Below are 23650 nucleotides of genomic sequence, written 5' to 3'. Positions count from 1 at the left end.
CATGAGCATGTGTGTAGGCTTCATGCCACAGTTCCTATTTCTAGCTATCAAATAATTGCAGAAAAGAGATCCCATTTGCCAGTACATTGAGTTGTTATTCCTGCTCTCTTCTCTCTGGCCCCTGGAATGGCTACAGTGCATTTTGCAGAATCACTGTACCTGCAGTTATGGGTATGTATTTCCCCACTGCCCTTGCACACGAACTTCCCATTTCATTGTGTGTGTATTGGCAACATCCTGCTCAGACACAGACCTGCAAAGCCTGGACCTGTGCCTAGAAATGCAGCACAAAAGGAAGCGGGGCTAAGTCCCAAGATGTTAGAATTCCTGCTCCGTGGTTGCAGTCATGGGGTTTTTGTCTATCACATGACAGTGTACGTTTTGACTCCACAGAGTGGGAAGTGACGGAGACAGGATATTTGTGTTACTGTGTTCCGTGAAGTGGGACTATTGTCCTTTGTTCTTTCTCTTTGCTGTCTGATGCTAGAGAGAGAGGGAGCCATGTTGCAGTGCTCCGTGTGTGTTTATATGTTAATAAAGTAGATTAGCCAAAATGCTGAGTTGCTGAGGTCTGTTATGCAAGCTGCAAAGACTCTGCGGATCCCTAAGTGTGCCGGTGTCTGTTGGCATCGGTCGCTGCGATGTTCAGGCTGAAGAAAGCTTTTGAAGCTCCTGAACCATCGACCAGGAGGGAAAGATGCCAGTCTGGCATGTGTCTCTGTCAGGGTCCTACTCGAGTGTAGGACGAGCTCCTCACATGGGAAATGTGTGCCTTCCTGTGGAGATCCCCCCTGGATCTGTTTCCTACAGATCTCCCTCGCGCTTGAGCTTCCTGTTTGGTATTGCAAAGCCTTTGTCCAGGAGACCACTGTGGTTTGTGGGTACCCTGTGCTGCCTCAATTCCCCCTACGCAGAGTCAGCAGGTTGCTTGCTCCGCACAAGGGTATATGCATCTTCTGCTCTCCAAAGGAGGTGAGAAAATGCACCCAGGCAAAATAAGCTGCCTGCAGGAGGAAGCCCATGGCTTAATGAGCTCCTTTCTCTCTGCCTTCTCCTTCCCAGAGTAGCTGTCACTACCAGGCGCGGGGAATAAAGAGACTCAAGGTGCCTCCAGAGGACTGGTGATGAGGGAGGAGGAAGTCGGGAGGTAAAAGAAAGCCAAGCAGATTTCTATGTTGACTTTTCCATCGCACTTTGTGCTCACATACTGATCACAGGTCTCCAGCGTGAAGGCCTGCTTTTGCTTCTCTCATTTTCCTGCCATACTGTCAGTCTTTTCTTCTCCCAGGGATGGCTCTGGAGGTGCCAAGTCTTTTTCCCAGCAAGGGACGGCTGTGCTGTGAAGTTGTCGCTGTGCTTCCGCTGCCAGATCTCTTATTACAGAGCTGTTGCCGAAAACAAAGGACGTTATGTCTGTGGTGTGTGTGTGTGTGTGTGTGTGTGTGCTTGTACAAATCATTTGGTTTATTCTCAGTCATTTTACAGCCACTACAGCATCAGACCCGCCTAAACCAGAATGTTATTTTGCATATTTCCACGATGCATTGTGGGAGAGAGAGCTAAAACGCTTCCAAAACTACCTTGCGCTGCTGTTTGTGCTGTTCATTGGTGCATCGTCTGACTTCTGATGCTTTAATTAGTGCTTTTAATGGGCTTTCGTGGCTTAGAACCGTAATGCTAAACAAGCCCTTCTCTCAAATCGCGAAAGAGAGGATAAACACTCGATTAGCCCTGTTGTAAACAGCAACCAGAGACACTTTTATTGGCAGTGGAAGGGAATTCAGCCTTGTTTCTCACACTGTGTATCTAACTAAGAGTCATAGGAAGGAAGACCCAAATGGGAATAAAGTAATTTACAATGGCGGTAGGCAACCCACATTTAATATGTGGGTATTTCCTCTGTACTGCGTAACGGGCCACAGTTACAAAATAGACCTAGAATGGTCCTTTATAGGTACACCTGGGGCAGAGTTTGTGATAAGTTATGGGGCAGGATAGTTCACTGGAAAGTCCTTGCACAGAAGCTAGTTACCTCTGAATACCACCCGTTTGGGATAAACAACAAGGGAAGACTGTTCCGCCCCCACCAGTGCCTCTATTTGTGATATTTCCAGAAGGATCCAGCTGGCTGCTGGCGGAAACAGAATGTTGAACTAGATGGACTCTTGGTCTGATCAAGCAAGGCGGAACTTCTGTTCTGATGCCATTTGTGTGGTGGGCGAGTGGATGAGTACAAGAAAAATAATATATATTATATGAGAGAATCCTTAGCCACCCACAACTTAAGTTAATGTCTTGCACAGGTTTTGCACCTTGTTCTTGGCAAAAAGGACACCATAGGTGGGATCTGAAATACACTCATAGAATTGTAGAGTTGGAAGCAGTGGCGTAGCGTGGGGGGTGCAGGGGGGGGGGGCCGGCCGCACCGGGCGCAACATCTGGGGTTAGGGCAAATCCACAGGTTAGGGGGCGCAAATCCACGGGTTAGGGGGTGCAAATTACTTGCCTTGCCCCGGGTGCTGACAACCCACGCTACGCCACTGGTTGGAAGGGACCACAAGGGTCATCTAGTCCAACCCCCTGCAATGTAGGAATCCAACATGGGACTCAAACCCACAACCCAGCAAAGAGGTAGCACAGTTGGTAGAGCATGAGACTCTTAATCTCCGGGTCGTAGGTTTGAGCGTCACATTGGGCAGAAGATTCCTGCATTGCAGGGGGTTGGACTAGATGTCCCTTGTGGTCCCTTTCAACTCTACAATTCTATGATTAAGTCTCATGCTCTACTGACTGAGCTAGAAATCATCATCATCATCATCATCATCAGCTTTGCCCTTCTCTGTCCACTTTGTCCTCTTTGCTTTTCTCTTCCCTTTTCCGCCCAACTCCTTAGACCAGAAACTGTATGGGACAAACTTCTAAAGGCAAACATGGGAATGAACTGCAGCGTCGAGGATGCAACACTTTTTTATATATGTAGAAGGCAAATCCTTTCTTACTCCTCCGCTCCAAATCTACATACTAAGTTAATCAATCCAAGGTTAAGAGATGCGTACAGGGTCCCTTCGACTTCTTTCAGGGTTTCCCCACTACATTTTTTTTTAAAAAAAATAAACTTAATTTCACATACACGCTCATGGGGGTCTAAACTGGCAGTGACTGACAAGGTACAAGACCCTGGGGTCTTAATGGAGAGTTCAGTGAAGATGTTGACCCCATGTGTGCCACCCGTGAAGATGGCAAATTCTGTGCCAGGGATCATTCGGAAAGGAATTGAGAACGAAACTACTAATATTGTAATGCTCTTATAGAAATCTATGGTGCAACTGCATTTGGAACACAGGTGTGCAGTTCTGGAAAAATTCCTGAAAATGGTCCATCTATTCCAGCATCATGTTCTCACAGTGGCCAACCAGACACCTGTGGCAAACTCGTGAGCAGGACAGTATCCATCTCATGCTCTGTTAATTTGTCTACTCCTCTTTCAAAGATGGTGACCATCACTCCCTCTTGTGGCAGGGAGTTCCACAGTTTAACTATGCACTGCATTTTAAATAAAGGAATGTTATCCCAAACACATATGTCTGTGACATATTTTTATTATTAAAATAGATACACCACCCGCCCACCAAAAGTCAGTTTTGTCTTCTAATTCTTCAAACACAAATGGTCATGCATTATTACCAAGCTCTTATTTAATATTCTGTGACTGGCTCGAGGGAACTGTACTGCCAAAGAGCCAACCTTAACCTCAGTCATTCCTGAGTAATTATTGTGTTTTAGCTCAGCTTGTTTTCTTTTCATTCCCCAGTGATCAGTTCTTTCTTTACTGTAGTTTAAATGAATAGCCTTAATTGTGTCCATCACTGAGCATCAACACAATGAAAAATAAGAATTCGCAGGGAAAACGCTTTCTAGTCTCAAAGGTGCTCTCTTTCTTGGTGGTTTTAATGGTAATCTTCATATTCATCCTCATTGACATACTCTTCATCTTCCTCCTCCTCTTTCAATGGATTTCTGGAAATCTGCTGTGAACTATTCCAGGACAAGGTTTGGATGAAGCAAGTCCTCTGGAGGGGAGACTCTGAGCTTGCATGGACAATATCCAAACGAGACTGATGTTCTGTTTGATAAAGCGAACTCCGAAACATCTCTAGGTCTTCATTCTCATCAATATTTTGTATAGTTTGGTTGGCAGCAGTGTAAATTTCTAAGGCTTTCCAGCTCAGCCTCTTGTTTTAATAGGAAGCTTCTCAAAGTCTACGAAGGTTGCATAACCTCTTCTTATTCTCTCTCTCTGTGTCTCCCCATTCTGGTAACCTATTGCAACCAGAATCTGAGTCCGAGGCGGGGAGATCAGCACCTTAGTTCATGAGACTTGGCCTGCTTCCTCCTAGTTTATACAAACCCTGGAGAGCTGTAGCTACTGTGTGTTGACAATACTAAGCTGGATGAGCCATGGATCTGATCTACTAACTTCCTATACTGTATTCCTATTTGGGGAGGGAGCATGGCTCCTAGCTGCCTGCCCTAGTGTGTATCCCGCAGCCTTAGTGATCTTGAGCGAGAGCACCTGGTTTTGCTGCAAAAGGTCACAAATTCAATCCCCAGCATCTCCAGTTAAAACAATATCAGGTTGCAGGTGACAAGAAAGGCTCCTTTTCTGCCTGAGACCCTGAAGAGGTTCTGCCACAGAGTAGCTGATGCGGCGATCACACAGGGTCCCTGGACGTTTCACCATCTATTGATCCCTGTGCCACCACTTGATTTCTCGCTGCCACCACCCAGGCCCTACCTGGTACGATACTGAGTCCAGCCAGGTTTAAATTGGAACATAAACTTCTGTTTATTTATTGCAGTTTAACAAGCGTGTGGTTTCATAAACGGTATCAGTCAATTACAATCATAGGGTGCCTATCCAGACCTATAACTTCTGCTACCTGCTCTCACTCACTAAACCACCTCTCAGATATTTACTTGTCTTCCTAGCTCCTAACTGTTCCTGACTCAGCTTATTTCGCTACACTAACTCAACCTACCCACAGACTCTATCCCAATTCACTCCCACTCCAACCAACCACCCAACTCCCAACGAACTCCCCTTTCGCCCCTCCCAGAGCTGGTTTTATAGTCCCTCTGACTCCACCCCCCTGGGTTCTGATTGGGTAACTTGTTTAACTATTTCACCTCCAGCACTCTCATATGTTAACGTCACAGAGGGGAGGTTGTAGCTCCATGGCAGAGCTTCTGCTTTGCGTGCAGAAGATCCCAGGGTCAATCTCTTGCATCTCCAGGTCAGGTGGGGAATCCCTGGAGAACTCCTGCCAGCCAGTGTAGATCCTGAGCAAGATGATCTAGCAGCTTGCCTGTGAACAAGGCAAGGTTCACTTCCTGCACAACTTGGCAATGTTGAGAAGTTGTTCAAAATGTCTGTTTGCAACCCACTGCACACCTGAGTTCTTCCTTATCTCTTCTGGGTTTATGATTGAAATTGGGCACACGCAGCGGAACTAATACCCCCAACTATCTCTTTTGGGCTGGGAAATGAAATTGCTTTGGCGGCGTTCCTGCCCTTCTCAAGGAATCGCCATCTGATTACATGGCAGTGATTAAACGCTCCCTGAAAGCAGGTGCGACTCGCTTTCCGTGGGAATTTGTCCCAGAGCCCACAACAAGGGAATGGGAAAAAACAAAACAAAACCATGTGTTTTCAGTGTCTGATTGCAGCTACACAACACGGCTCAAAAGCGGAAGAGCAGGCGCATTTCTAGGCAAGCTCTAGGGGGAAACGGCAGTGAATAATTTTGGCACATAAATCTGACGTGCGCAGCCAAGAGGAAACAAAACACTAAGATGATCGTGTCAAATAATTGATGAAAAATTCCATTTCTTCACTTTTATCTTTGCTGCTTCCATTTGATCCATGACAGCACTGCTCAGAATGCACCATTGACAGGCAAGAGTAAATCACAAGAGTGGAGTGATGAACAGAACAACCCGACACTCTTTCTCAGTCTACTGGACTGGGGTGGGTGCACTGCATTAGGCAGAGGCATCCCTCTGCCCGGCTCTCCCAGCTATGCCAGCTGCCCAATACATGGCCAGGTAGGATCCCCACTCTAGGGCAGGCATGGGGAATTTTTATCAACCCAAGCATGTCACTAGTGGTAAAGTAAAGGTAAAGGGGCCCCTGACCATTTGGTCCAGTCGTGACCGACTCTGGGGTTGTGGTGCTCATCTCGCTTTATTGGCTGAGGGAGCCGGCGTACAGCTTCCAGGTCATGTGGCCAGCATGACTAAGCCGCTTCTGGCGAACCAGAGCAGCGCACGGAAACGCCGTTTACCTTCCCACCAGAGCAGTACCTATTTATCTACTTTCACTTTGACGTGCTTTTGAACTGCTAGGTTGGCAGGAGCAGGGACCGAGCAACGGGAGCTCACCCCATTGCGGGGATTCGAACCACCGACCTTCCGATCGGCAAGCCCTAGGCTCTGTGGTTTAACCCACAGCGCCACCCGCGTCCCATCACTGGTGGTAGGCAAGGGAAAAATAGATAGAGCAATGGATGTGACTCCAACCTTTGTACAGTGGACTACATTTCAGCCACACAGAAATCAAAGGTTTCAACTAACACCCCACCCCTGATCTCTCTGTTCAAGCAAGCAAGAAGCACAATCAGAGTACAAACATGCTATCCAGCACTCGAGAGAGGAGTAAGGCCTGTGGATGGGGTGTGGGCTGGGCAGAGTCCCAAGAACTGGATACAGAGGCACGGAGGGGTGCATTTGGGCCCCAGGCCTGAGGTGTATATTTTCAGTGTGAGCGGAATCCCTGTTGGAGGAGCACACTTGACCTTGGCTGATCGCCAAAGAATGGATGCTTTTGAATTATGGTGCTGGCGGAGACTCTTGAGAGTCCCATGGACTGCAAGATCAAACCTATCCATTCTGAAGGAATCAGCCCTGAGTGCTCACTGGAAGGACAGATCCCGAAGTTGAGGTTCTACTACTTTGGCCACCTCATGAGAAGAGAAGACTCCCTGGAAAAGACTCTGATGTTGGGAAAGATGGAGGGCACAAGGAGAAGGGGACGACAGAGGACGAGATGGTTGGACAGTATTCTCGAAGCTACCAGCATGAGTTTGACCAAACTGCGGGAGGCAGTGTTAGACAGAAGTGCCTGGCATGCTCTGGTCCATGGGGTCATGAAGAGTCGAACGTGACTAAACACCAACAACACAGTTTGGAAAATAAGAAAGCTGTGTTTATTGCAGGAAATCAGTGTTGTTTAGGGAAGATCCCTCATTCTAGCTGACTGAGGTGGCGCTGTAAAGATGTGAGATAGCCAGTCTCATATAACCAACATAAAGGTAAAGGTAAAGGGACCCCTGACTGTTACATCCAGTTGTGGCCGACTCTGGGGTTGTGGCGCTCATCTCGCTTTACTGGCTGAGGGAGCCAGCATACAGCTACCGGGTCATGTGGCCAGCATGACTAAGCTGCTTCTGGTGAACCAGAGCAGCGCACCGGAGCAGTGCCTATTATCTACTTCCACTTTGACGTGCTTTCGAACTGCTAGGTGGGCAGGAGCAGGGACCGAGCAATGGGAGCTCACCCCGTCGTGGGGATTCAAACCGCCAACCTTCTGATCGGCAAGCCCAAGAGGCTCAGTTGTTTAGACCACAGCGCTACCCGAGTCCTATAACCAACATACTTAAGTCTAATTAATGCATGAAGGGGTTAATACCAGAGAGTAAGCTGTCCTGCCAGGCTTAGCTAAGTCCACTTCCCCCCACCTAGGGAGGAGCTAGTTAGCAAGTGTTTGTTCTCCCCCAGTTTACATGTGACCTTCATTGTGTGAAGAGCTCTGAGCTGCTTATTCCAGCCACATAGCTTTAACATGCATCTCTTGAGTTCCTCTACCAATACGTTAGGAACTTTAACCACTTCATAATTAAGTTAAGTTTTACGGCCTGTGCAACTTTCCTGAAGCACATGAACCTGGCCGTTGAAGAGTTTGTAAGTAAACCATTTTTAACTTACAAAACATGGTCCTTTTCCTATGCTGGGGGAAGAGGGAAACTTTGGAAAGATACCCTTTAAGGGCACATTTTGGAACTCACTTAGAAGGGCACATTTTAAAGGTTTTACAGCTTATATTTCCATGCTTTACTTTGCTGCACATTTTATGATTTTAAATATCTGCTGGGGTTCTCTCACCAAAGAGCAATTGTCCCAAACTTGGATCTTGGCATCCAGGAATTTTACATTTCTATATTTTGCTTTACACCAACAAAAGAGTCCTACTAGCTCTTTCATCTTAGCATGAGAGTGGCATGGAGAAGAAGTGAGGTCAAGTTATCAACCCTAAATGTACCAGTCTGACACTGAAGGAAGATCAATAGGTCAGCACAAAGAGTGCAGTCTAGGAAGCTTGGAGGTTCCACTCTATGTACCCTTTTCATGCAGGTATATCAACTACCAGTGCAAGCCAAGTTTCACTCTGACACTTCCAACCGCAGCACCATAGAAGAGAATGGAAACTGTGAAAAGAGAAGCAGCAGTGCCTTTGGCAATTTAGAGATGGAGGATAGCTGGCTACCTGCCTGGCCGGGGGGGGGGGGGGGCGGACCTGGTGAGCTGATTTTGCAGATGGAGGAATGGATTCATGTTGCTGAGTTACATTCTAGTTGCACCAGGCTAGTTTCTCAGGGCACAATCGGGGAGGGTGGCTGTGTGGCTGGGGTAGGGAGAAAGAAGGAGATGGTAGGATACGTTGGTGTGGGAAAGTCAAAACAATTCCAAGATGCAACATTTATTCTACACACACCGTTTAAATGGACTCCCCTCGGTTTCTTTCAGAAGCCTGCATGGCAAGGTTAAATAACTCACACTCAGTCATAAGATGAGGTCAAGTCCTGTCAGTAATTCTGTTCATTGTGGATTTTATACCCAGTGCCATCCCTAGAGTGTAATTAGAGCCTTTAAGCTGCTGGGTTTTCCAGCACTTTGAATCATACATTTAAATGTGCTGAAGTGCATTCCCTGGAACAAGTATTATAGCTAAGAAGGACAGTGCGCTTGTTTGCAGGATGCCGGAATGGTGATGAGGTCATGCTCACCCTGGCCTGTTCAGGAGACTGCAGTGGAACAATGCTAGTCATGTGATAGCAAGGTAACACAGGGAGGCACCTGCAGAGGCGTCAGAGTCAGATAGGAGCCTCATAGCCTCTGGAACGCTAGGAACACCTCCGCAAAGGGCCGTGTGTACTTTGCAGAAAGAAAATTAAAATTCTGCACCCGAGCCACCACATTCTGCACCGCAAAGGGACATTAGGTGACCTGCCTAAGTCATGTGAATGTAAACACATTCTTTTATGCTATTGTTGTTGTTGTTGTTATTTACTGCCTTTCATCACAAGATCTCGGGGTGGATCACAGGATAAAAAATACTCTCCCCCCATCTTTTTAAAGCTGAGAGTCTAAAGAAGCTGTTTTCTGCGACTATTTTCATATTCTGGCAGTGGGCGCGGGGGGAGCCTTTTGTGCCCCTGTGGAATATACACTTAATTATCATCAGAAACATGTTTCAGACTATTGAATGTTATTAGAAGGAAGAGGCCTGGTCCAGCATTGACTGGAGTGAGCAGCAACATTTATACAGGTACTCAAATGCAATAGAAGGAACAGTTTGCAAAAGCAGCAGCAGCAGCGTGCTTTCTCTAACACATTTGGAGGAAACTCTCTCTGGTCTGGGGGAGCAAGGGAACCATTAGCAGACAAGCAAACATGCTCTTCCCTTCTCCCCTACTTTGCATCAGATTGCCCAGCTGTGCAGAAAGTGGCAGGCGCAGGGGTTTGCTCTCTCTAATGTGTCACGTGAAGGAGCAGCGATAATTATCAGCCAGGCAGAGATAAAGCGCAGGCAAGGCTGGGAAATGCAAATCTGGAGCCGGCAAATGGTGAAGCCTCTCTCCTTAAAAACGCTCTCTGCTCGCCAACCATAAACGACGCAGCCTCTGCTACAGTGAGGAGGAAACTTTGGCTCTCCACACGTTGCAGAATTACAGTAACCATCATCCCTGACCTTTGGCTACGTTGCCTGGGGCTGATTGGACTTGGAGTCCGGCAACATCTGGAAGGTTCCCCATCTGTGCTCTAACCCAGGGTTTCCAAAACTTGGGTCTCCAGCTGTTTTTGGACTACAATTCCCATCTTTGCTGACCACTGGTCCTGCTAGCTAGGGGTGATGGGAGTTGTAGTCCAACAACTGCTGGCGCTCCAAGTTTGGGAAAGAATGCTAAATGCTACTAGGTCAGGTTCAAGGTTCTTGTATTAACTTACAAGGTCTTTAACAACTTGGTTGTTAAAGGGCTGCCTAATCCCTTTTATCTCTTCCTCATCACTGAGTTTTTAAAGGGAGTCATTGGCTTGGAGGCACTGCTGTATCCACTGGGAGCTATGCATTCAGGACTGTGAGCCCCATTTTATGAAACTCCCTTCCAGTTGAGGTCAGACCAGCCCCCTCCCTGTTGACATTCCAGTACCTACCAAATACTTACTTTTATTCAAGCAGGCATTTTAATTGAAGCTTGAGTCGATAGCTTTAACTGATAATTTACCTTTTCCACATTGTATTTTCTGTATACCAATTAGACACAGTTGTACTTACGGTAAATAGTATATAAATAAAACCAAAACACCTGTGGTCCCTGCAAGGTTGTAAAGGTAAGACAAGGCCTACTAAAGTAGTTCAAACGCCAGTCTGGTCTGGATGGGCTGGAGACACATATTTTGTTTTCTCTCCAATGGGCAGACTTGCCAGATCCTCAGTAGTATTTTTGGTTTTTTTAGAGTTGACATTATGCAAGAGATCAGTGGTAGAACTGGCATTATATCATCTAAGTCAGGGATGGGTAGACTTCACGCTGCATCTACTGCAGTGGGTTTTGCTTTGTTTTACTAGACCCCCAGAACCTACCAGCTAGAGACAGGTGTATAAAACATACAGTTAAGAGAATTAAAGAACAGCAACACACCTCTATTCAGAGCCTAGGGAATTGTTTTCAAAGGCTAGGTCTGATCTGAACTCACAGTCCTTTCATACAAAAGTCCACTCCTGCTTAGCTTTATTCATTTTGCCGCTCACTTTGTGGAGAACAAATTGTTTTGTTGTGGCTGTTGTTAAACAGTTGGGAGTCATTGCAAATTTACTGCGAATCACCCAGATCCCTGCCTAATTTCTGCCCACTCCCGGATCTAGGTGTCTTAATGTTCAGCAAGTGCTCTGACTACCACACTCTGCTTTCCCAAAACATTTACCTTCTCTCTCTCTCTGCCTCTCTGCGTGCACACATTTCCCTGACACCATCCACTCAAGAACATGTTCCTCCATCACAACTTAAGTGCATTGATTCCCCCAGGGAAGGCCAACACGACTAAGAATGGCCGCTGTTTATCAATAACCCCATCAGTTGGTGAGGTGGTTACGGACCAAGAGGAGTGTCGCCTCCTCACAAAAGGCTACTTTGGGAACATCAGAGTAGCTTTCAGGGTAAACTGCAATGTGAGCTGTGATGCTGTTTGACGGGGACATAACTGTGGTGTCACTGCAGATTTGTGCCCTCTATTGATATACTGACGGAGGCGTTGAGAGGCAAAACTCAGCAGCATGGCCTGTCTATGATAGCTGCATGCCTGGTGAGTGAGGAGATGGACAATGGTGTGTGTTAAATCACTGCAGGGAGTTTCAAAGCATTACACAGTTTGGGCTCTGTGCTGATGAGTTTATAGTCTTTACCTATTTGTCCTGTATTTTATGCTCTTCTAATTTTATGATGCTTGTAATGCTGTTGGTATTTCTAAAGGGTGGGGGGGGGGGAATGATAAAAATAGGGAAAAGCTGAGGAGAGACAAATAATGCATGTGCAATATTTTTATTCTCGTGTCATTTCTAACAGTATTTTATCAGATCTCCTCACTATTTATATGATGTTTAGTATATAATGATATATACTGCAATCTGTATTATCAAATATCTTTATTTCTTTGATGTTTAGTACACAATTGCGTATTATTTGCATGATACTATACTTTAAAAAAAACTTCGACTAATTTGGCAAAAGCACTGCTAGCAAATAAAGAAAATTACACTAATTAATAATAATTTTATGGTGGTTTTATTGCACATTGCCTTGTTAGTGTTTTTATGAGTTGGCATGGTGTGAGAGAAGTAAGTCAATCTAGGGCTGTCTTTATATGCGCCTCCTACTTTGAAGAAAGCCTAGTTGCTGCTGCACAGCTGTTGTTTCAAGTGTTATGATTGGGTGATGTCAAGAAACTGGGCTCAGGTGTTGGGATTTCAAACGTGGGGTCAGCCCAAGACTTTGTGATGCCTGTGGCAAAGGAGAAATTGGTATCCTGCCCTGCCCATTCCATGTGCAGAAGCCAAGTAGACTGGACCAAGGATGGGCTAGCATCTTTTGCTGCACCTGAGGGCAGCACACTACCTTAGGACACAGAGTTCTGCCCTCCAATATCTTGCTGTCACTCCCCTCTTGCACTGGCTGCTCAAGGCCAATACCTCACTCTGCCTAATGGTAGGACCAGCCCTGAGTATCCATGGGCAGTATTCAACTAACTTGTCCTAACAGCACCAGGATGTACACTTGTGCAACTTTATTCTGCTTTTCAATAAACTATTCTTATTGCTATGTATTGTTTTCAGAGCTGACACCAGCATAGTCAGACATCTTCTGAGTGCCCACTGACAAGACTCCACTGAACAGGTTGCCATGAGGAGGTGGGCTCACTGAGGGAAGAAGCCCTATCGTGCGTGTCTTGCCTAAGGGCTCTCTCTGGAGCTGACATTGTCTACCGTATTTTCCCGTGTATAAGACTAGGTTTCCCCCCTAAAAGATAATGTCAAAAATTAGGGGGCGTCTTATACACGGATAGTGGCAAGGGTGGACTGGCGATTGGTCGTTGCCGCAAAAATAGGGTGTGTGTGTGTTATACATGGGCACATCTTACAGACAGAAAAATACAGTATTTTCTATTTTTTTAAAATGTGGACCACAAATTTCCTTTCAAGGAGTGGCTGTCATTCAGTGATAGTTCACAGATTTAGTTCTGTGCATTTCCCCATAAGGAAATCACAGATAGCGTGGCTGGGAAAAAGGGTAAATTGAGGACATGAGGCCCTCCGAATGTTGCTGGACTCACATCATGCCTGACCATCAGCCTTGCTGGCTGGGGCTGATGGGAGTTGGGGTGCAGCAAAACCTGGACTTGCCAGGTGCATAGCATCTGACTTCCTCATAGGTGGATCTCAAGACCCAACGACAGACTTCAGTGGGTGCATTGTAAGGCTTCGAGCGATTGGTTTTTAAAGGGTAATACATAGCAGGGGGGGGGGGAGAGGGGAACGGTAAAGAGGTACCTGCTTGGAACCAGTCACTGTATTGAATAGATAGGTGCCCAAATCAGACAAAGCTAAAATTTTGTGAGTGAGTCAGCCCCTGTTTTAGAAATGCCACTCACACGCTTGCAAGGTACAAACCTCAGCTGTCCAGATGAGAGGCTGATAATTGAACAAATCCTTGCTCAGGTACTTCCCTATCGTAATGTTTCTGTGAATTCAGCCGTCTCAGCTGTCCACATTTCCATTTGACTTGATTGTCTCGTGCTGCTGTTTGGCTAAGATTCCCTTCTTGCCTGGCACACACTTGTGTCGCATCTTTTCATCCCTCAGCAAATTCCTCCAGTGCCCACTCCAGTTTTCATTCCTGTTACTTTCCTGCACACCCAAGTGAAAATGGAAAGAGAATTTGCTCCGTGACACATCATCAAACCATCTATTTTCATGCTGTTGTTGATTAGTCATTGTTGTTATTTACAGGAAGGCCATGACAAACCAAGAAGAAAGGCTCTGCATTTCAGCACAGCAGCAGGTAAGTATGTTTTACCTTCATGCCATCCGCTAAAATGCAGGTTTGTTCTCTCGTCACAATCACTGTCTACCCACATCTTCCTTAAACTGCGCACCTTAGCCCGGCTTGATTGTGTACATTGACTGTTCTTGGTTAAAGATTAATAAGGGTAGAGTGGATCAGTTTCCTTTTGGGAAGCAAGTTTTTTTAGTAAAACAAACAGCCTAGGGTACCATGGAGAGCTAGTTTCTTTGACCAATTGGTTATCCTTCCTGCTGCAAAAATAACACAAGGATTTGTTTGGAGTGGCAAGGAATGTGCTGTTACGAGAAGGTGAGTTTTTCTTTCCAATATTTAGTTGACGGGGAATTCCCTGCTGAAGTCAGGACTCCGTTATGAACTTGATGCTGGTGGCAGAAGGAAAGATGAGATCCTTGCAGACGTAGGGTTTGTCAGTCCATGTGTGTTCCAGCTTGCTTGAGATTGCTACTTCACTGTCGGGGTGTGCTGGTGTGTGTGTGTGTGTGTGTGTGTGTGTGTGTGTGTGTGTGTTGCTGTTCAAATGAAAGTTGATGCTTTTAATAATTTCAAAACCTGCACCTTCTGACTGGGGAGTTCCACAGCGCTCTCATTAATTTATGATGGGACCGCTGGCCTCAGCCACAACTCAAGAGAAACAAAAATGATTGCTCGAGGCAATCTGAGAGGCTGCTAATGCAACAACAGTGTCATATGACAGAAGGAAGGAAAAGAGGCCCTGCTTCAGATGAGCAGAAAGAGGCTGGGAGGAAAGGCAGGAAGTGTCAGAGCTACCCTGGCACAGAAGGACACAAATGCAAAGACATCCAGCCATGAAAGACCTATTTGTCATTCTAAAGCAGGGGTGAGGATCCTTTTTCATACTGAGGGCCACATTCCCTGCCAGGGGCCACATGCCAGTGCTAGGCAGGGCCAGAGTCAACAGTGTGTAGAGCAACAAATGCAAAGGTTACCTTTGCCCAGTAGGCAAGTTTCTGCACATTTCTGTCCATCCTTCTTCCAGGCAAGCAAGAGGTGATATCAGGGACCCATTCCAGCCAGGTAAAAACACTTTTGGCCACCAGTCCTGAGGTTCCCCTGTTTGAGAGTCTGCCTGTGGTATTTACAAAACTAGGGGTATTTGTACTATTAATTCTACGTAAATTGAAATTGTATGTAGGTTTAATAAGAAGAGCTGGTGAGCTCTGCTTGCAGGAGGAGGAATGAAGAGGGCTCAGGTCAGGTTGAGGCCAAGCTGGAGTCAGAGCATAGGGCTCAGTCCTTCAAGGCTTTGGGTATGAATTCACTAGAAGATGCTCAAAGGACAAGAACTATGCAGAGGAAGGGAGAAAGGGGACAGTATCTAGGGGTTGCCTCCAGGCATTCAAGCAGATACTGGTAACTTCAGTTTGCACAAAGTGGGTTAAAGCCTTCTGTTGCTGTAGTGCATCAAATCCACTTTTTAAAAGAGCTTCTTGCAGTTAGGGAAGTGGATGGGAAACGCTCTGGAAAGTGTGGTATGAACAAATGATTAATGCAAAGACATACAGACACCCCACAAGCAAAACAGGATGGGTGCTCATTGTTACATAACCTCCCCACAGAGAAATCAGAATGAATGCTCAATAAAAACAGCGCATAGTTTAACCACTGCATAAGCTTTGTGCAATGAAACTGGGATGAATTGTCAATAAATTGGTTGTCTAGAGGAGCCCCAAGAGAAAGGTTAAGTGCTCTTTGCCCAGGTTGTTGTGAGAGATGGTGTTTAATGTTGGAAATGATGGGAGGAATTCAGCTTGGTGCTAAGTGGGGTGTGTATGCAGGGAACAAGGTCCATTCATGCAATGGAACTTTCCCTCTTCTCCTCCCCCTGTGCATCCTAATGTACCCCCATGCCTGTTCCAGATGTTCCCCCAAAAGCTTAGTAAAATTTGTTTGTATTTGTTTCTTCAGTGACACGTTGGTTGCTACTGACGTTTTGTGCATGGTTTAACGGTTAACATGTTTTAGCCTCTAGAGATATAGTTAATTATTGTTGTAATATTATATTTATTCCTGCCCTGCGACCATTCAGCTATAAACACTATTAACTGCCCCCCCATGATATCTTTTATTGGAGGGATAAGTGTTTAAAATACTGTGCCTTTGTGCTTTCCTCATCAGGCCTTGGCAGTCAGAGTCAAAATATAAGGATGTTATGTGTTCAAGCTGCAGATAACTTCTGCGTCCTGTGTCCCCCTTAGGGATAGGTTTTTCTCTCCTAGAATCTGGGGACTTCCAAAGAAGCTGAAGGAGTGAAGATTCAGGACAAGAGAATGGAAAGCACTCAAGAGTCAAATTGTAGAATTAGCTCCCACAAGAGGTAGCAATGCCTATCACTTGAACGGCTTCACAGGAGGTTTAGACAAAATCATGAAGGCTAAGGCTGTAAATCACTACTAGTCATGATGGCTATATTCTGCCTGAACTCTTGGAGGCAGCAGGCCTCTGAATGTCAGTTGTTGGGAATCACTGGGCTAGATGGGCATTGAACCTGATCCAGGAGAGCTTTCTTTATGTTCTTAGAACAAAGGAGCAGAATGGCTTAACTGTGATAATTACAAATAGCTTAGCTTCACTCTGAATTGTGTTGCTTAAGCCTCCTAGAGCGAAGCCTCTCTTGAGTTTTGGACTGGGGTTTGGGGAGAATGCAGCAAAAGGAGATAGCGTTTTTGGAGGAAGCGTCGCCTTGCGAGAGAGCTTGCTTCTCACACAGAAAACAGGCAATGTTTTTAACGGGAGCAACTTGCAGTATGACACTTTTCTATGTCACTGTGTGCGCAAGCCCCTCAAAGTGAGATGCAGTAGAAAAAAATTCAGTCTCCTTATTGACAGTGTCATTCTTTCATTCTCCAGAGATGGATGATCCCAGGCATTTCACATATCTTTTGAATTGCACAAGCCGGTATTTGAAGCCGCACAACTGCTCAGAGGCAATAAAATCTGTTCAACTAAGGCAAACTTAGATAAAGCCATTGGAGAGTCAGTAATTCTGAATTCCTCAATGTCGGGTTCCTCAATTCAGATCACTAGGGTTTCCTGAAGACAACAAGCAGGAGCTGTGTGTATCTAAGGACTTGTCAGCAAGCAACAGTTCAGTTCTTGTTGTTACAAGTAAAATGTGGCAAGATATTAAGCACCGCTCCGTATGCTACAGGTAGCTGCTCCTGTTGGCAAGCAGTGAGATTCCCTGGCTACCAAGGATATATAATTCAGGGAAACAGAAATGATGTTAAAATCTCCTTATGAGCATTTATAATTCATACCAAGTTCTTTTTTCACAGAGTGGGGATTCAGGCTGCCAACTTGCTTGCGTTGTTGGGTGATTTTGAGCTGCTGCTGCTGGTTTGCGTTTTGAGGAACCTGCAGAGTTTTTGAAGGGGTCATTTGTTGTCTTCCAGCCGAAGCCAAAAGGTGCTACGGCAATCCTTCCATTGGTGCAAGAATTTCAGCTTGCTTGGTGGAATGACCCCCCCCTTCTCCCCTTGTGCTTTGTTGTGGGTTCTCCTGACCCTCCACCCCAGAGCAAATCTGGTGGGACCACAGGGGAAGAAGAGGAGGAGTTTGGATTTGATATCCCACTTTATCACTCCCCTTAAGGAGTCTCAAAGCGGCTAACATTCTCCTTTCCCTTCCTCCCCCACAACAAACACTCTGTGAGGTGAGTGGGGCTGAGAGACTTCAGAGAAGTGTGACTAGCCCAAGGTCACCCAGCAGCTGCATGTGGAGGAGGAGGGACGTGAACCCAGTTCACCAGATTACGAGTCTACTGCTCTTAACCATTGTGAGGAAAGGAAAGGGCCGTAGCATAGTGATAGAGCACATGCTTTGCACCCAAAATGTCCCAGAGTCAATTCCCAGCATCTCCAGGTAGAAATGAGATGGACTCTTGGCTGGAAACCCTGGAGAACTGTTGCCAGGCAGCGGTGACAATATTGATCTAGATGAACCGATGGTCTGTCTCAGTACAAGGCAGCTTCTTATGCGCCAAGGGGAAAAAAAGCTTGCCCATGAGAATCATTGTCAAGGAGCTCTAGGTTGTGTACATGGTTCTCCCTTGCGCACAGCAACTGTGAGGTGTGTTTTCCTTCTTGGTAGTGGTGCCCAACCTGTGGAACACCCTCCCATCAGGTACCAAGGAGATCAGTAATTATACCACCTTTAGAAGACATATGACGGCAGCCCTGTATAGGGAAGTTTTTAATGTTTGATGCTTTATTATGTTTCTGCATATCCTGGAAGCTGCCCAGAGTGACTAGGGCAACCCAGTCAGATGGGTGGGGTATTATTATTTCTTCAGAGACACTGTTACTTCAAGCTTCATTCGGATGTGAGGGTGATCTGGCTGCGACATCTGTCACCCCACTGATCACCAGGGTTGATTCAGCTGATCTGGCTGGCTAGGCGGGTGTCCCCTCCCTCCCTTCCCACTCCATGTGTGTCCCTCTCGAAGCTGCGGGCTCGGTGGAAGAGGACTGTGACGTTAACATATGAGAGAGTGCTGGAGGTGAAATAGTTAAACAGGTTGCCCAGTCAGGACCCAGGGGGTGGAGTCAGTGGGACTATAAAACCAGCTCTGGGAGGGGTGAAGGGGGAGTTTGTTGGGAGGTTGGTTGGAGTGGGAGTGAATTGGGATAGAGTTTGTGGGTAGGTTGAGTTAGTGTAACAAAATAGGCTCAGTCAGGAACAGTTAGGGGCTAGGCAGACAAGTAAACATCAGAGAGGTGGTTTAGTGAGTGAGAGCAGGTAGCGGAAGTTAGAGGTCTGGATAGGCACCCTATGATTGTAATTGACTGATACCGTTTATGAAACCACCGACTTGTTAAACTACAGTAAATAAACAAAAGTTTATGTTTCAATTTAAGCCTGACTGGACTTAGTATTGTCCCAGGTAGGGCCTGGGTGGTGGCAGCGAGAAATCAAGTGATGGCACAGGGATCAATAGACGGTGAAACGTCCAGGGACCCTGTGTGATCGCCACAAGGATGACCATCCCGGATAGAAGGAGTGTACCCTTCTTCAGTCAAGGGTATACGATAGCTGCGCTCCCTTGCTAGAACCTCAAGCTTCATTTGAACCATACCTTGTGCCTTTTTGTACCACAGGATTCTCCGTAGTCCATATTTTCTTCTGCCTCCCTGGTTGAAGGATATAGAGCAGTAACACAGACACACACACACACACACACACCTTTTTAGGGCCTGTGCTCAGCAGTAGCTGTGACTGGCACGAGCGGATGTGCAGTTAAGCTTACATATCTAAGATGCTTAGATGTTCCATGCTTCAAAGTGCCTTTACGTAAACGATGCACTTCAGGCGAGCGTGTCCTTAGGATCCAATCCCTCTATCCCGTGTGCCTGCTGCTGCCCCCGCAGCCCCAGAGGGAGAGATGCCAGTCAAACCATGCGTGGGCGTAGGAGACCAAGGCAGTGAGCACCGCTGGTTTGTGTTTTTTGTCCATAACAATGAGCAGCGGCACAATCCATTTCTTCCTGGAGCCAGGGATAGAAAACAGAAAGAGGAGGCAGGGAGCAGAGGGGCTGGCAGGTGTGTCCCTTATTACTCCGAAGGCCAATTCTCTCCCCTACCTCTGACAGTGCCTGCGGAGAATGTGGCTTTTCACAAATGCCTCCGACAGCCCAATATTCCAAGGTGTCACAACCCGAAGAATTCAATAAACCACCTTTGCGATGGTGGCTGGCATTGTTTGGTGCTCAGGTGCATGTGGAGGGGGGAGGCAATGGAAAAGCGAGCTGCTGGAGGAGCTTTCTTTATCTTAGCGGCTATTATGAGAGGGCTAAATTAAACAAGCCAGCCGCTGAAAAGAAGGAAGCACTAAAGCCTCCCAGGAAGACTCTCTTGTTAATCAAAACAGAAAAGGCTCCTCTCTCTTTTTTCATTTAAGGATCTGAAAGACTCCTTCCTGCATGTGCGTCTAGAGCTAGGGAGAATTTGGGAGGAGGGGAATGTGAATATTGAGTCTAAAACTGCCGGTTTTGCTGTATTTGGAGTTTTAGAGGAGGGTTAACCCCTTTCACGGCACGCAGGTGGCACTGTGGGTTAAACCACAGAGCCTAGGGCTTGCTGATCAGAAGGTTGGCGGTTCAAATCCCCGCGACGGGGTAAGCTCCCGTTGCTCAGTCCCGGCTCATACCAACCGAGCAGTTCGAAAGCATGTCAAAGTGCAAGTAGATAAATAGGTACCGCTCCGGCGGGAAGGTAAACGGCGTTTCCGTGAGCTGTTCTGGTTCGCCAGAAGCGGCTTAGTCATGCTGGCCACATGACCCGCAAGCTGTACTGAAATATACTCAGAGTCGAGAGTGGATTTCATGCTCTTTATTCAGCTCATAGTGGTGAGGAGGGAATGGAAGTCCCCTCAAAGTATCTGCTTTATATACATTATTTACACAATGGGCTGCACGTGATTGGCTAATTCCGGAATTCTCCTGTAAGCCAATCAGGTTGTGGATTCACTTCTATCTGGAGCTGGATTGGGTGGCTCCTGCTGACCAATCATACTGCTGCATTGTTCTAGGACCAATCAGACTGCTGCAGTTTGGATACTATTCAACTCAGTACATAACATGTACGCTGGCTCCCTCGGCCAATAAAGTGAGATGAGCACCACAACCCCAGAGTCGTCTGCGACTGGACCTAATGGTCAGGGGTCCCTTTAACTTTACCTTTACTATCTCCTAACCTCTCCAACTTCAATTCCAACCCTCTCAGCTCCCACAACTCCTGACTGTCTCTTCTCAAATCCTCTCCTTTTAAACTCTCCTTCCTGGAACCACAGCCAATCAGAGGTTGCCATTCATTAACCATCTGCTGGCAGGGAAGAAAGAAAGAAACACTTACTGTCCCAATCTGTCCAGCAAAACCAACTTTTTCGTCACACCAGCAGGAGTTTTGATTTTCTTGTTTGAACTCATTTTTAGTTTCATTGTACCGAGTCTCCTGTACACCCTATAGAGGGGACTGTGATTAAGTGGTACACAAATTGTCAACATAGGTAAATAAGTAAGCAGTCACTTCGCTGCAGATCCATAAAAAAGGTCTCTCTGATCTCAAGAAATGGTTGCGTTCCCAACTGCTTCCAGTTGGGAAGTGTACCTTCTCCACAGCATCTCAGGTACACATGATCACGAGATGATGGAAATCCTGTGACTTTTTAAGAAAAGAAGATGGTTGTTTCCTTTGTTGAAAACTAAATGGAACAACCAATCCTTTCCCATTTGTACAGTAAGCCTGCTGAGCCATTGGCTAGTCTCTTAGCAGACAGACTATATCCATTAAGTATGTAACTTTGATCGTACAAACAGTCTTGCTCTCCTGCACTGAAGAAACTAATGTACACCAAAATAACTGCAGGCCACCCAGCAGCTGACTTCTGACAAATTATACCTCCGCTAAATGACAGCTAATTTAGCTTGAATTACAGAGACTAATCAGATCAATAGGTTGAAGTGAAATACATAAGAGCAAAATCAATGGCTCCTAAAAGATGTATTGAGTAATGAATAAGTGTGTCAAAGGCCAGCATTGCTCATTCATTGTTAAGTGAGAAGGGTAAGGAATGTTTGGTACCTGATAAATTGCAGGCAGGGCCTGTGCAAGAGCAGAAGAGTGTCGCTGATCCGGGGAACTTACTCTGCTGTGTTGCATCTGGAATCATTGGGACAGACTTAAGGCCGCTGGAATGAAGGACTTAGGCCAGGCATAGGAAAACTCCAGCCCTCCAAATGTTTGGGACTACAATTCCCATCATCCCTAGCTAACAGGAACAGTGGTCAGGGATGATGGGAATTGTAGTCCCAAACATCTGGAGTTTGCCTATGCCTGACTTAGACCAGTGTTTCCCAACCTTGTGCCTCCAGCTGTTTTTGAACTACAACTCCCATCATCCCTGACTAGCAAGACCAGTGGCAAGGGATGATGGGAATTGTAGTCCAAAAACAGCTGGAGGCACAAGGTTGGGAAACACTGACTTAGACACTTCAAGCTTATCATGTTCAGATCAGGAACACCTGAGGCAATAGAAAGTTGGAGGGGAGCAAAAACCTGGTGGTGCATCCATTTGTAGCAGGGAAGGTTGGCCTGGATGGCAGGACCCTGGACAGCTCCAGCCTGATAAACTTGCTCTGGAGCCCACCATATTCTCAGCCTAGCTACTTATCTGAGGGTCCATTTCTTTGGGGTGGAAGGAGGAGTTTAAAGAGGCAGTCCTATCTAGAGCAGCAGTTCTCAACCTGTGGGTCCCCAGATGATGTTGGACTCCAACTCCCATCATCCCTGCGCTCTGGCCTTGCTAGCTAGGGGTGATGGGAGTTGCAGTTCAACATCATCTGGGGACCCATAGGTTGAGAAAGGCTGATCTAGAGCAGTGTTCCCCAACCTTGGGCCTCCAGCTGTTTTTGGACTACAATTCCCATCATCCTTGACCACTGGTCTTGCTAGCGAGGGATGATGGGAGTTGTAGTCCAAAAACAGCTGGAGGCCCAAGGTTGGGGAACACTGATCTAGAGCATAGTAAGATAGGCTCTAAATAACTGCTACTCAGTTATTTTAAGCTGGGTGTGTTATCAGCTTCGCTAGGTGAAGGCAGAGACTGGGGGAGTCCTTGGGGATAATGAGACCACCCTAGTAGCCTGCAGCTCAGGGGCTCCATTTCAGGGTGCTGGGATGGGGAGGATGCATGTTTGACAAGGTCAGTAATCAGAGATGAGGGAAGGTGTAGCCCACCAACAGCTGGAGGGGTTCCATGTTCTCCACCCCTATGCACAGAGGTCCATTCCTCCTTTCGTCTCCTGACCTTCAATGGACCCAGAACATAGCACAGATCCCACTTACCACATTCAGTTATCCCTGCTTGAATAGCTATGCAGAAGAGGGAATTTTGGCAAATGCAGCTTCTCATGCAGAAATAGACCACATCTGCTGATTCCCCCCCAAAAAAACTACTTGCTTATTAAAAAAATAATTTAGTTTTACTTGTTGCAATGTTTTTTAAACAATGCAATTATAATTATATTAAACAGCAATTACCGTATTTTTCGCCCTATAGGACGCACTTTTTCCCCTCCAAAAATGAAGGGGAAATCTGTGTGCGTCCTATGGGACGAATGCAGGCTTTCGCTGAAGCTTGGAGAGCGAGAGGGGTCGGTGCGCACCGACCCCTCTCGCTCTCCAGGCTTCAGGAAGACATCTGCAAGCCTGGGGAGCCTGCGGGAGTTCCCGCAGGGCTCCCTAGGCTGCGGATAGCTGCCCGCTGCCCAGGGCACGCTGAAGCAGAGCGCCCCGCACTTCAGGCAGACATCGGGCAGCCCCACAAGCTCGGGGGACAGCGGGGAGGCGCAGCGCCACCATCCCGCTGTTCCTCGACCTGGTTTGGAGGCTGGCACTGGGGAGCGCGCTTCTCCCCAGCGCCAGCCCCACAAGCTCGGGGGACAGCGGGGAGGTGGAGCGCCGCCATCCCGCTGTTCCCCAACCTGGTTTGGATTCCCCGACCTGGTTTCGGGGGGGGGGGGGAATAAAGGGGCAAAAATTCCCCCAAAAAACTAGGTGCGTCCTATGGGCCGGTGCATCCTATGGGATGAAAAAAACGGTATATCATGTAAAGAACTAAGAGCCCAACTCTCCTTTGCATCTGCTTACCCTAGGTT

The 23650-nt window shown here is 46.8% G+C and overlaps 1 long non-coding RNA gene across 8 annotated transcripts in view; it reads left to right on the top strand.

The window, feature by feature from the left end:
- Positions 1-13589: 13589 nt before the first annotated feature.
- Positions 13590-23650, top strand: part of LOC114590339 (uncharacterized) — a 104532-nt gene continuing 94471 nt past the window's right edge. For 2 of the 8 annotated variants that reach the window (XR_013391826.1, XR_013391824.1), the window contains exon 1: positions 13590-13952. This is a non-coding gene — a long non-coding RNA (uncharacterized LOC114590339). Of the gene's footprint in view, positions 13953-14007; positions 14265-23650 lie in introns of those variants that run through there. The other 6 variants (XR_013391828.1, XR_003705038.2, XR_013391827.1 and 3 more) reach the window with 4 other exon arrangements.

This window comes from Podarcis muralis, chromosome 2, assembly GCF_964188315.1.
Source record: "Podarcis muralis chromosome 2, rPodMur119.hap1.1, whole genome shotgun sequence".
Classification (NCBI taxonomy): domain Eukaryota; kingdom Metazoa; phylum Chordata; class Lepidosauria; order Squamata; family Lacertidae; genus Podarcis; species Podarcis muralis.
This window is presented reverse-complemented; position numbering and strand designations above follow the sequence as displayed.